Here is a 13789-nt window from a genome sequence, read left to right on the forward strand (position 1 = left end):
TCACATTTGGGGGTTGCTAGAACAAGCAGCCCTACTCCTTCAACCTCTCCTACGAACATTCAGTGTTGTGAACAGGCGTGTAAGTTTTCATCCCAAAGGAGTTATGTGTTTGAAGAAAGATGAAGCATGAGAAAATGGAAGATAATAATGAAAATCCAAGTATAACCTTGTCTGAACTTAAGCCATTTAGCAAACTACAATTATGTAGAGTGATTATTGAGATAACAAGTAAGGTAGGAATAGAATCTGAACACCAGGTCCTCAGTTTTAAATTAGTACAGGTTTTACAGTTAAAAATACTTTCCACACAGGAAAAAATCACCCGACTTACTTTATAATTCAGTAATTATATCTCACATGATATTTATTTCTTGCATTACAGATGCATAACCAGCATCTCTCCTGGATAAGCAATGATAATTATGTGACCAACCCAAGAGTCTCACTCATTAGAAATGCACTGAGCTACAAAGATGTCACCAGCAAGACTCACAAGTAATGATTTAGTGCATATTTTACAATAAATTTTAGGTTTTGGTGCTTTTCTGTTATATATATTAGATATCAACAGGCTGTAATCACAATTTCTTGCAAACTGCTTGAAATACTTATTTTGCGCATTCAATAACCAAGCTTTGACAAGACTAGTCCTACGTATGCTCCAAAAAATTGTCTGGCATCCTGTCCCCTGCACAGAGCCCCCTCCAGTTACCCTCACAAAAAAAAAAAAACAATGCTCAGAGCCCTTTGAAGGTGCTCCTGAATCACCAGCAAGATGGGAAAGATTCAACAGTTCCCTTGTAGCTTCTGGCCCGTGTGAAGCAGCTCTGCTATCCCCTGGTGCAGCAACTGATCCTACCTGGCAGCACAGTGGTCCATGGGGTTGGAGCTCAGCTGAGGAGCCACCAGGTACATACTCTAGCAGCAGCTCTCAGCAAAGAATTTGTCAGGGTTATGCCTCAGCAAGCTCAGCTGTGTAAAAGAGGTTTAGGCTATTCTTTGCTTCAAGATATTATAGAATCCTAGAATAGTTTGGGTTGGAAAGGACCTGAAGATCATCCAGTTCCAACCCCTGCCACAGGCACGGATGCCTCACGTCTGACCATGTCACCCAAGGCTCTGTCCAACCTGACCTTGAACACCACCAGGGATGAAGCATTTACCACTTCAACTGCTTTGCCTCTATTTATTAGCTCTGTAGCCCCCTCATAGAAGCCCAGCAAATTGACCAGGCAGGATTTCCCCTTAGAGAAGTCGTGTTGGAGGTCACCAACCACGTCATCATTTTCCATGTGCTTTAGCATGGTTTCCAAGAGAATCTGCTCTGTTATCCTGCAGGCACAGAACTGAGACTGACTGATACTACCTAGTCACACTTTGCAGATGCACAGTAACGCTAAGATAAACAACCTTCCTCTATTACAAGGCACAGTCAAACATAATGAGCTAAATAGCGTCAGTGCCACCTTAGCATGAAAGGGGCTTATCATTTGCCACAGCAGAAGGGAAATAACTCCCACCTGACAGAGGGTAGGTTCTTCATCTGCCTCTCAACTCTGTACAGGTGTTTGCAAAATAAAGCATATCACCAGGAAGTCAGCACTTAACACAAGCCTGCTTGCTTTGCACTGAAATGGATTAAATCTAAATGTGGAGAAGCAGTAAAAGACATGCAACAACTGCTCCCACAGATGTACCATCTCCATGGGTGATAGCTCTCCAGCCCCCAGCCCAAATGCTTAGATGCAGTGTACAACTAAATAACAAGATATACAGTAGGCCTGATACTAAACTTTAGACTGAGGCATAAATAATGATGCTAATTCATCTAGGAAGAATTATACATACAAATATGTTTAAGTGTAAATACATTGTTTTTATTGAATCCTTGAAGAATAAGTAGTGCTTTAGAAATGTATTCCAGACTATGCCATAAGTAAGATATGCAGAGTGGAAGTTTGCTGTAAATTAAGAGGAGTTGAGAATATGTTGTGAAAGGTGGGATACAGCCCAATTATCAAGGCATTGGAAATAGCTCATTTATGCCAGGCAGGAGCTGAAGTTTAGCTTTGCTTAAGCTGCAGTGAGATCCATCGGTAGAAGCTGCCAGCCAGTGTTCTGGAATCCTGTTGGTGACACAGCTGTCTCATTGAGTGGTGCACTGGATAAATACACAAGCAAATTCCTTGTTTCTCTTCAAAACACCCAATTCCAAGTAATCTAAGCAAGAAAAAAATCTTTTTAGATTTTAGCCAAGAGTAATCAATATTATCAACAGATATCATCAGGAAATTCAACACAGCCCAGCTCTAGCTTTGATCTTACCAACTTGTAGGAATTTAAATGTTTTTCCAAATACACTATTTCACAAAGACTAACACCCCCCACACCTCCCAAACTCATTAGCTTTTATAACATGTGGATTTGCCTCCAAACTGGTGCTCTAAAATAGGAGCTAACATTTCATCTGCTCCTTTCAATAAACAATATGAATTCAAAATACAGTACTTTACTGTGTAATTCTGAGGCTATGCATCACTTACATCCCACTTAAACCTCATTTGACTCTACAGCCTTTGTGCTTGCTCCTCACATTAGTACCAAGTCTAACCCTGATGCCCAGGTGACAATCCAAGCCTGAGAGACAAACTAATTTAGGAATACAGATTATAAATATCAGTGAATAATCAATAAGGAAGATTAGTTTATCAATCAATAGTTTTATGATGCAAAGAGAGAAATACCCATTTCTGTTGATGCTACACATCATATATGTCTAAATCAGGAAAAGTATATAGCCATTAGTCACTAGTAATTAGTCAACTTGTGTTGAAGAAATAATTTCAGTGGAATTTCTGAATTATGATCACAGAGTTGTTGAGGCTGCATTTCACCTCTGGAGATCATCCAGCCCAAACCAGGTGAGTTGCTCAGGGTTGTGTCAGGTCAGGGTTACATTATCTCCAAGGATGGGACCCCATGACCCCTCTGGGCAGGCTGCTTCAGTTCTGACTACCCTCCCTGTAAATCTCCTGAATTTTGGATTGTGCCCATCACCTCTCATCCTGTCACAAGGCACTACTGAGAATATTCTGGCTCCATATTTTTGTACTCTGTCCCTTCAGGTGTTCACGCACACTGCTAAGCCTTAAGCCTTCCCTTCTCAAGATGTAGAAACTGGAACTGAACTGACCTGCTTATTTAGTAGCAGTGATTTTATAAATACATCTAGATGGACCTGGGACCTTACCTATAGCTATCTCACTATCTGCCTAAAGCTTTCATTAGCTCTGTAGTGTGAGACAAGGTCTCAAATGTGATGCTTTCACTAAGATTTGTCATTCATTGGAGAAATATGATAAATTGACATTAGTACTTCCAGTATGAAGTATCCTAGATCACAGATATTACTGTTTAGATAACAGTCAATGCAATCAAACATATCAACCCTCCAAACACTCTTTTGAAGGAATCTGGAACTTCTCTGTACACTCAATTTTCTCTCATTTACAAAACAAATTACAGAATAGCATTGGTTACAGTAAAGCCAAGCACTGTGAACTGACTTCAAAGACAATTACATGCGTGCTCCATGTGTGCTGTTTGCCTTTGATTCTCTGAAGATTTACAGTGTCACCAATGACTTAAGCAAAACACCAGTGCTTAAACTGCATGAGTAAAATTTTAAAATAGTGAAATAAAACATTGATGCAACATTATTTTCTTTGCCTTCTGATTTATGATCCATATGGCTAATAATATTTAGTCAATCTTGCATGCATTTGACATACAGTTTGTTTTGAAGTAAGAGATGATTCACAGAATTATGTGCCTGCAGAATCTGGGTCATTAGGCAAAAGTGAAGTGTTAGGAGAACAATCATAAATTACAAGGATTACTATATTGCTGTCAGGGCAAGATTTTGTCTTACTCCTCTACATGAAATTCAAGGCTAAACACTGTATTCTCTGGCCAGAGCTACAGGACAATGAAGTGAGCCACAAACCTGATGCTGAAAAATGCACCATGTTTAAATGGTAACATCCGATTTCTCAGTTGCAAGCTGATCACAAGGCTGAGATCAGATTAAAATAGCCAGCATCAGTATAAAAAGCTCAGATGAATTCTGCACTGTGGTAACTTTAAAATACCTCCCTGTGACCAAACATATGCAGAACTGTGCAACATTTATGTGTGTATATAATATATTAAAACAAAACCAAAAATTCATATCCATAGGAACATTATCCTTGAAAACAGCCAGGATAATGCTGGTGTGAGATGAGAGCATAAAAAAAACCCACCACGGATCACATTCTTCACCTTTTTATTATACACAGAATTCTAGTACCTATAATGTTTTAAAGTGCTTATATACACTATAGTCTAATATGATTTATTTGGTTATTGCAATAACATTTTAGTGCCATTTTATCTGAGAGTTCATGGAATGTTTTAAAATCCAAGCCTAATGGAAGCCAATCAATCATCAAGTTTTCAAAGAACAAATTATTTAAGTTTTTGTACTACACGGAGCTAATCACTGCACAGAGATATCCTATTGTTTTGACTGATGTCATTCATTTTTCTTTAGACTGAACTGATTGATGGTCTAAGTGCTGAAGTTAACCAGACAAATGGATATGTAGTTCTGGGGTATTTCCAGTCCAGCTGTCTTTTTAGCACTAAAAACTTCATATGCCTGATAGCAACAGGCAGCTGCTCCTGCTCATACAACTGAAATTAAAGTCTGGAACAGAAAGTGACAGCCTACACTTTTTCCTCTTACATTAAGGATTTTGTTCATGATGCCTCCAAGCAATCACCAGTTATAAATGAGCTGTATTAAATCTGTGTCTATATATGCGTATGTGGTGGCCTGGTTTCCAGGTTCCCACTTTCACATTTTAAACCACTTATTAATAGCATTGCTGAGACACTCAAGTATTATTGCATCCATTTCTTCCTCTCCTCTGTGAACTGGAATCCAATGCTCTGTCATATTAAGGCTGCTGCTTTTGATAACCAGAAAAGTCCTCCATGTGCCAAAAACTAGCTAGACTTCATCAGGAGAGCTGACTAACTGAAACCTGACGGATGATTACCTAATTAAGACAAGCAAAATTTGGCTTATCACATGCAAAATCTTCAGCAATATAAATGCAAGCTCTCCAAACCCTGTGAAATCTAACACAAGCCAGTTCAAGCCCAAAGTACTGACTAGATTCTTTTACTCTAATGTATTACATTACTGCTTTAAAAGCTGACATGTGCTATAAAAAGTCTGAGGAAAATTTGCATGAGGAATTAAAGGAAAAGTCATATCCATGATTTTTCATTTATGTAGTCACCGGACCAAATATATCCCTGGTTCCAAGCAGACACATTCAGAGCCATTAAAGCACAGATATATTTGGTCTTTATTCTATGACAGAAAACATAAGCAAGTTATACAAGTTTTGATTGTTTAAACTAGATTTACATGTTGAAGTCTCTCCCAGCACTCATTGTGAAGAAAGTATCAGCATTGTTCTTTTTTTTGCTGCTAATGGGAAAAGCTTTCAGACTCTGGAAATGCATGAGCAACTTTGCCATTATTGGACATGGACTTTTGTATTGCAAACACAAGCTGCACATAACCACACTTGGGGAAAAACAGCAGAGCTGGAAATAAGAGAGTGGTTTATTACGTGACAAAATGCACCATCTCCTGTGAGGCTGCATTTCTATGTAGGCATGAACTTCCAGAAGTATAACTGTTTCATGCAGACTGATTCCTTGAACAAGTATGCAAAAGCATTTATACAGGTATATGTATGTATAGGACAATAAATAAAAAAAATAAATAACATTTTTTCATGTCTCATGGAATCATTCCCACTCACTCCTCAACAGTGAGGCAAAAGCAGTCTTGCAGAGCAGTTCCTAACTAAACCAGCGTACTCAGTGGTTTACAAGTGAATAGAGACTGTATTTAGCAGGAGTTCTGCCTCACACCCATGAAGTACCTCTCACACCATGTTTCTAACAGCTGGCTTTTTACTTTGAGAGTGTGTGCAACCAGGAAGCTGAAAACTCCAATATTCTCATTATAGACTGGCATATTTTTCTAAGCAGTGCTGGCAAAGCTGCTGCTCAGAGATCCGAAGGCCTTAGCTCACAATTACATTGAGTACAAGCAGGCAACACATTCTATCTCCTATTGCCTGTAAGAAGCATGTTTATAGTATAGGAATGACCACTACCATATAATCTGGCTTTTGCAAATGAAATTTTAACCATGTGTCACCTGACAGAAGTACTCATATGTGCTTTGAACACTGATTATGTTACTCTTATAAAAATATCTGCCCTGTCAGCTGCAACTTAAAAGTCTCTGCTGCTGTACAAGAAAAATAGCAGTAAAGCAAAAGGCAAGTACAAAGAGTTACAGGAAATAATTGCAGATATGGGTCCCAGTAAAAACAACACAGCTACAACATACAGTGATGTATCATTTCTTTTAATCATAAATCAGCCTGCCATGAATTAAATGATATTTTGCAAGAAACTACCTAACTACCTCCACTGGAAGACAGCATTTTCCATTTCTGCAGTGCCTTCTGAGAGAGCAGGCCAAATGGCTCACCAGCCACAGCAAAATCATCAATACTAGAAATGACAGCAACAAGAAGAGGTTACCTCCAAAATGTGCTTGTTGCAAGACTGAGTGAATTTGCAGGGGTAAAATCATGCTCCTGTTAAGATCAATTAGATGTTTTGCTGTGAAGCCCAGGGTGCTGATGTCATAAGAGATGCATAGAAAATAAGTATTTTTCACAACCATTCTTGTATTGGTTGTGGTGTAGTTTTATTAACTCACCTTTTGCTAAAGCCATATTATTGCACCACAAATATTTTCAAGTAGCAGATAGTTATCAACATGTGAAATAAATTCAGCCCCCAAAGGGGGTTGACTCCAGGACTGTTCCGTTGACACCTGACATTGGTTACTGCAGATAATACACATCATTATTTGACAGACTGGAGAACACTGAACTAAGATTCACATTTAAGTCAGATTTTCAAATAGAAGCACCTGCTCTCAGATGGTGGGTGAGGGGGGAGAGAAATCAAAGAAAAGCCGAACAACAAACAGAAACTCACCTAAACCCCCCCAGTGGGATATTTTACTGTTATGTGTATAGTTAATAAACCAGCCATAGTTGAGAGTTACATTATAAAAAACAACGTTACTTCTGGTAAGTATATAGAGCACCTGTATCCACAGTGTTTTCTATGATGAGCTGTGTCAAAACTGGATGTGTTTCCTGCTATGTAAGCATACCATTCCCTTGTGCATTTGGTCATTTCTTATATGCTGTTTCTGAGATACCTCTAAACTTTGTAAATATGGCAAAATCCCTACAAAATTGACTTTTCTGAGGTCTTTCTAAACAAAAAAGGGTGCGAATCAGGCATATTTCTTCTCCATATGAATGCTTCACAGGGGAGCATTCTATCAGTCATTGATTTTTTACAAGTCAAATTGTGTATTATGCCACCCCTCACCTTTGCACATATTCTGTTACTCTGCTCTGGCCTAAGAACCAAAATGAATCCAACAGATTTAAAATACAGACAAAAGTCAACCCATACAGTTTATTTCCTCCATTTTTCATGATGATCCTAAACTACGGCAGTGTCACATGCAGCAGTGCTATATACATTAACATATTAGTATAGCTGGCTGCAGCATTTGCCAAAGAACTGGACAGATTAAACAGAAATTTTGATGAAGGTAGGTCAGAATGATTAATTTTGAAGTGCCAAGTGAGCATTTACTTGATAAAGTGCAGTTAGCAGTTATATTCTGGAATTTCATAGCAAAAATACCATGTCAAAAGCCAACTGACAGTAATTTTAAACAGCAGCTGTTTAGAATATGACAGAGTTTTGCTTAGTACAGAGAAGGAGAATTTAAAAAAGCCATGAAAACAGGAATCTCCAAAGCACAGAATATAGAAACTTTCAATTCACTGAATAGTTAAAGGACTTTGTTTGTAGTTGGAGCACGTTTGAAATCAGGAAAAAGTCAATCCATGTGGAACTGGACTTCGGACAATACAGTCCCAGTCTGGCCTGAGATACTTTCTGTCTACCAGGACCAGCTGGGGTGTTAGGTCTCCTCTTTTCATCACAGCCTTGTCCTGGGGACTGGTCCATATTTCCTCACCCTCATCCTGCCCACAACACATTTTATTTGGTGGCAAATTACATCCTGCTATAGAGAGAAATTTCTTTTGATAGGTTTTACCCTGCTTCTCCCTATGAGTCTCCATTTTATAAAAGGCTTAAAGAGCACAGATATCTGTGTAGAAATGTCTTATTGTACATGCACACTTTTTAGTCTCTAATAAGAAAAATGCTGATCATACAATGTTAGCAAAAAATAAAATTACATACTTGATTGCACAGTTGGGTGAGATTCTGATATCTGTAAGAACTCAGGAACCCTATAGTCACTAAAGGGTGGGCCTTCAAAGCTATTTCTGATTTTACACTGAAAGAAACTGTTCAGGTTTTTTTCATGACTTGGAAACAGCTCTGAGGGATAAAAAAATAAAGGACCTCTCAATAAAGTAGCTACTCTAAACCTTTAACTCTCTCATTTTTAAATCCAGTTATACACTTGTGCCTCCTTCAGTGCCAGGAGAGAGGTTCACGTGAGCTGCTAGCAGTCGCTTTATCCTTTTAGGTTTGTTCCTTTGTTTTCATCTCTGCAAAACATGTAAAAAGCCATGTGCACTGGGTCTTGTGGAATATATATATAAAAATACACACACACACATATATATATTTCTATATAACTAAGTTCCACTTCTTTCAATATATGTAGTAATAAAAACTATTTTAGAATGCCTGAAACAAATTATAAGAAGAAACTAAACTTTAACAGAACCACAGACACTGACACAAGGAGCACTATGGTTCTTTTAACTTCATTCTTACTTCTTATCTAGAACTTGTTACATAGAACATGTTTCTCATATAGAACTTCAGCTAACATTTTCACCTCCTGAACACAACTTTTGTTCACCTATAGCACATCTCTTAGAAAACCACATAGTCTTCATGCAAGGATTTCCAGGATTTTCTAGGAAGAAAATAAACTGTATCCCAGCTGAAACCAGGACACAAAGGATGAGATCACTATATAAATGGGCAGTGGATATTTCCAGCAGTCACTTTGGAGAAATCCCTGTCTGATAAAATGGAAAGTATAGAGCCCCTTACTACACAGGGTACATAATTCTCCTTTCCCTAGGACAATTTCCTGAGCAGCTCTTTCTTAGCCTAATGTGTTTTCTCCTTCCTAATTTTATTTTTTATGATATCTGGTATAATAAGGTTCCTGTTATAACCCCTGTGAATAAAAAAAAAATGCATCATGATTTATAAATAGATATGGCAAAAGGGAAAGCTTTTCTGGGAAGTATGGAGTACAAATACAGAATTGTGGCAGCTTTGTGCTAACAGTAACTTTTTTGGTCTTAGTTAAATGTTTAGTTGCTGTATTTTTCTTTCCCTTTCTTTTTCAATCTACAAAACTAACAAAAACGAATGTCACATGCATCAAAAATTGGTCTCTTACCTACTATCACTAGAAATTACCAATGTTACACGTTCAGCTTATGTGAATTTATCCACCACTCATTTGAGAAAAAGATGTTAAGTCTATGTTGCAGTGATCTAAAGCTGCATCAGATGCAAAGCAGAGTCTTGTGCTGGCTATGGAGGGATTGAAATCCATTTGTCCCCATTCCCACCCCTGAAACTGCCCTCAGGTTGCCATGCAGGCAATGCCTTGGCTGCTTGTGCCATGGTTACATCCCAGCATAGTGCCACAAGCTGTTCAGCCTCTGATACACACAGCAGGGGAATTGCTGCTGGATCCTGCTCTTTGAAGAATCAGCTCTCCAAAACATAACTTCCTGCTTGCTCATCAGTAAACATACTGCTTAAATTATTACTCAGCTTAGCTCAGGATCACGTATCTCAGGGACAGATGAAGCAGATCGACTTCACCAGATCAGCTAAGTGCTGTTTACACAGTAGCACTGAAGAAGCCTTTGGAAAAGTTTGTAGAGTGTTGTGCTGTTTGGCACAACTGAGGTCATGAAAGCCTGGATCTCAGACTGTCAACACAGGTGTGATTCAACATCTTCAAGATGTCACCTATATAGTTTAAAAGACTTCTGTTAAATAAATGTAGCCAGAACCTCCTTTACAGCATCTATACTTTAAACCTTGGCTGGGGTGACAGAAACGGGGAAGCTCATACCTATGACATGTAGGAAAGGCAGCACTGTAATTGATATGCTGTCTAACAGGGAACTAATGTAAATCTTTCAGCAAAGGGGAAATATGCTTTGAATGTTTACTTTGAGTGATAAGACCTCCTGATACATTTTGAACCTGCTCAGCTCTGTAAAGAGCCTTGCCAGGAAAGCCTGCGAGCATTAGTGGAATGAGTGGTCAAAAAACCCTAAACTGCCATTCCTACTTGAATATAGAATGCATAGCTGGGCAGTGTGCTAAATGGAGTCTTTAACTCAGAGACTAATATTTCCTAATGTTTATTTAAGAGCTCATAGTGTTGGGAATTGCTGAGTATAGGTATCATGTTATTCCTATTAATGGGAATGAAGAATAACACAAAAGAAGTTAAGAAATTGTTGAGTTTCCTCCAGCAGAATCTAATCCAATTTCCATTTTAGCAAGAAGCAGCTCAGTTCTGTAACACTCAAGCAGATATATTGCTTTTTTAAAGAACTAAATGTGGGTTTCTTTATATTTTAAAATTGCATCAAAAATATGAAATGGAAAGATGTCATTTTCCTTAAAACATTTTATTAAATATTGCTGTTTGAAACTTTTTTGTTCGGGGTTTTATGAAAAGCATGTAACTTTACTCAGTTATGGCTGAGAGGAGCATTGTTTAAAGAAAATGCCTGAAACAATATCTCTGGAGTCAATGGAAGGATTTGCACTGGCTCCCTGGGCATTTGATCAAACTTTCATTCAGAAAATATTTTTCTCCACCAACATACTTAAGCTGTTAAAATTAAAATGCAATTGAAGCAATTACATAAATAAGAGTGACAAATGTTTCTTTTCCTAAGTGCAAGAAGGTGTAGAGCACAATCAAGGTTATTCTCCAGGAGCCGCGATCTTTACATACATGAGCAGTGCTGAAAGAGCCCAGGACAAAAGCAACAAAACATTACAAATCTGAAACAAGATTAGCCCAGTTTACAACCTGCTGTGCAAACAGATCTACAATGTCAGCTCTTTGAACTGCCCCAGCTATTATCACAAGCTGCTGTTAACACAAATACACATGGGACATCATGAGCACAAACCCCAGAAATATGTCACCTTTGTATGTTTAAATGACAAAGTTCTGATGCTGTTGTCTGTGATTGATCAGTTAAGCAAGTAATTCTATTTTAAAAGCTCATCTACCAACTGCCTTCCTTTAAAGTGCATTCTACACACTACTATATTATATGAAGTACTATGTTCTACTGTAAAGTAGTAACTTCGCTGGAATTACACTGATGTTTTCAACAAAAATCTGATGCAAGTCTATGAGAAAGTTGCAGGAAAAAAAACAAGTTTAAGCCTTTTAAAAGACAGATGTTTTGATGAGCTTTCCACTGTTATATATCCAAAACCTAGCTCAAACCTTCAATACTCAGCATCCTGCTGTTGCTACTAACACACCATCCAAATTCAGATGAGCAGAAAATTACCTCAATTCTTTATAACATTTCTGAAAATATGGATTTAAAGTATGAAGCCCACAGCTGCAGCAGCTCAGCAGCTTACATCAAATACACACACATAAAACAGAGAGAAGTTAGAGAATCTATTATTTGATAATGACAACCTCTGATCGCCAGCTCCTGGATTTTTCTTCTGATACTTTCAAATGCTCAGTGTTTACTCCCCTCTATCAATAAAAATCTGCAAAATATTCATTATGGAGGTTTTCTCTAGGATGTAAAATCCTCAGCTAATACAAACAGATGCTGGTTTACAGCTAAGAATCAGATAGAAGAGTTCTGTTCTGATGGCAATGAAGACTATTTTTGTGGTTTCTAATAATTTCAGTTTGAAACAACTGTATTTTCACTGGCAGTCTGTGATCCTGTACTGACAGGTACAGTTTATTCATGACTTCTCCAAATCTCTTTTTGTATGTATTCGTCCCTTTAATTTTCTCCTGCTTCACAATGAAATAAAACTGAAGAGCAAAAGCCACCTGAAATTAGTATTGAGTAACATAACTGAAAACTCAATTTGTATTTTTTCTTTACCTCCCAATAATGTTATTTCTACTTTTTAATGTCTTTTAAAAAAATTTTTACAATGACCTTCCTTGAGATTCTTCTGTGTACACACAGCTCACTACAAGAAATCACTGTAACATGCAGCTCTAAAATCGTCCAGCATCTGCTAGATGTAAGGCTGCATATTTTCCTACCTTCATCTCATGTTGGTCGCCTGCACCGGAATCCTGCTGGAGACGCAGGAAACAATACTAAGAGCAACAGCATTAGAGCTTCTTTCTCAAGAGCCAGCCGGCAAGCTGTGTAGTGTGCAATACAATGATGGAAAGGCACAGCACAAAGAGGGTTTCGACACTACTATTTCAGCATGAGAAAACAAAAAAAAATTAAATATTAGCTTGTTGGTTTGTTTTTTTTATTTTGACACTAGAAAGGTCAGACAATTCATTGTGTGTGGCTCAGTTTTTAAGCAAACCAATTTCAGAAATGTATTTGAACAGTCACTGTTGTAATGGTTTTTACTGAGCTTAAGAGAAATTGAAGTTTAGTGGCTCTTTCTGTTCAATATATAGCTGCGTAAAAATTAACTGTACCCATTAGTCCAAATGCGGCTTTGTGGGAAATAGATTGGAATAATGACTTTATAAATGACTGACAGATTTCATTACTGACCTGTGTTGAAGGAAATTATTGGAGAGGTTTGAAAACCTCTTTCCAGATTCCCATGCAATTAGCATGCAGCACTGCACCTGCCTGATCTCTGATGAACAGCCATGCTCTCAGAGCTCTGCTATTGATTTGACTTCTCTTGACTGGAAGGTATGAGTATTTGGAAACAAAGTAGGTATGGTGGAAATGAAACAAATAGCCAGCTCCTGGTGATATCAATAAAAGTGCACCGAGGTTGGTGTAGTTGCTTTGTGCAAACTACCCTATAGTTCCATGATTTGGTCCTTAATACAAACAATCAAACTTGCTTTCACTACTCCACAGCTCACAGGGATCATTCAACCAGTGCTAATACTGACCAAGTCATGGTGTCACCTGAACTTCCAAGAGGAAGAATTTTAGCCAAGAATTATGATCTAGTTCTTGATAAACTTTTACTATATTTAGAAGGAAATCATGCCAGCATGCAAACCTGGCACCAGTTATTTCAGTTTCTACTGACTGAGCTGACTGAGTTACCTTAATGCAAGTGAAAGCCAATGGCTCTGCTCATTCCTTGCCCCTGCCTCTCCCCCAGGTTCTTTTTACCCCATGAATCTTTATTCAAAATAGAGGAAAAGGACATATTAGAACACATACACATGATGGCTAATGCAAATAAGAGATGCTCGCAACTGGACTGGCATCAATTCTCTGTAAAGAAAATACTAAAAACACAATCAGGGCAAGCGACCAGTACAAGTTAGCACATTTCACAGACATGCAGGGGCCACACGCCACTA

At 38.1% G+C, this 13789-nt stretch overlaps 1 long non-coding RNA gene across 1 annotated transcript in view; it reads right to left on the reverse strand.

Moving 5' to 3' along the window:
- The window catches only part of LOC133214720 (uncharacterized), a 36459-nt gene extending 23829 nt beyond the window's left edge, over positions 1-12630 (reverse strand). The window contains exon 1 of the long non-coding RNA XR_009726208.1: positions 12533-12630. This is a non-coding gene — a long non-coding RNA (uncharacterized LOC133214720). The remainder of the gene's footprint in view (positions 1-12532) is intronic.
- Between the last annotated feature and the right edge of the window lie 1159 nt (positions 12631-13789).

This window comes from Neopsephotus bourkii, unplaced genomic scaffold (assembly GCF_033783945.1).
Source record: "Neopsephotus bourkii isolate Nb327-2 ecotype Australia unplaced genomic scaffold, CSIRO-AGI_Nbou_v1 NB_923, whole genome shotgun sequence".
NCBI lineage: Eukaryota > Metazoa > Chordata > Aves > Psittaciformes > Psittacidae > Neopsephotus > Neopsephotus bourkii.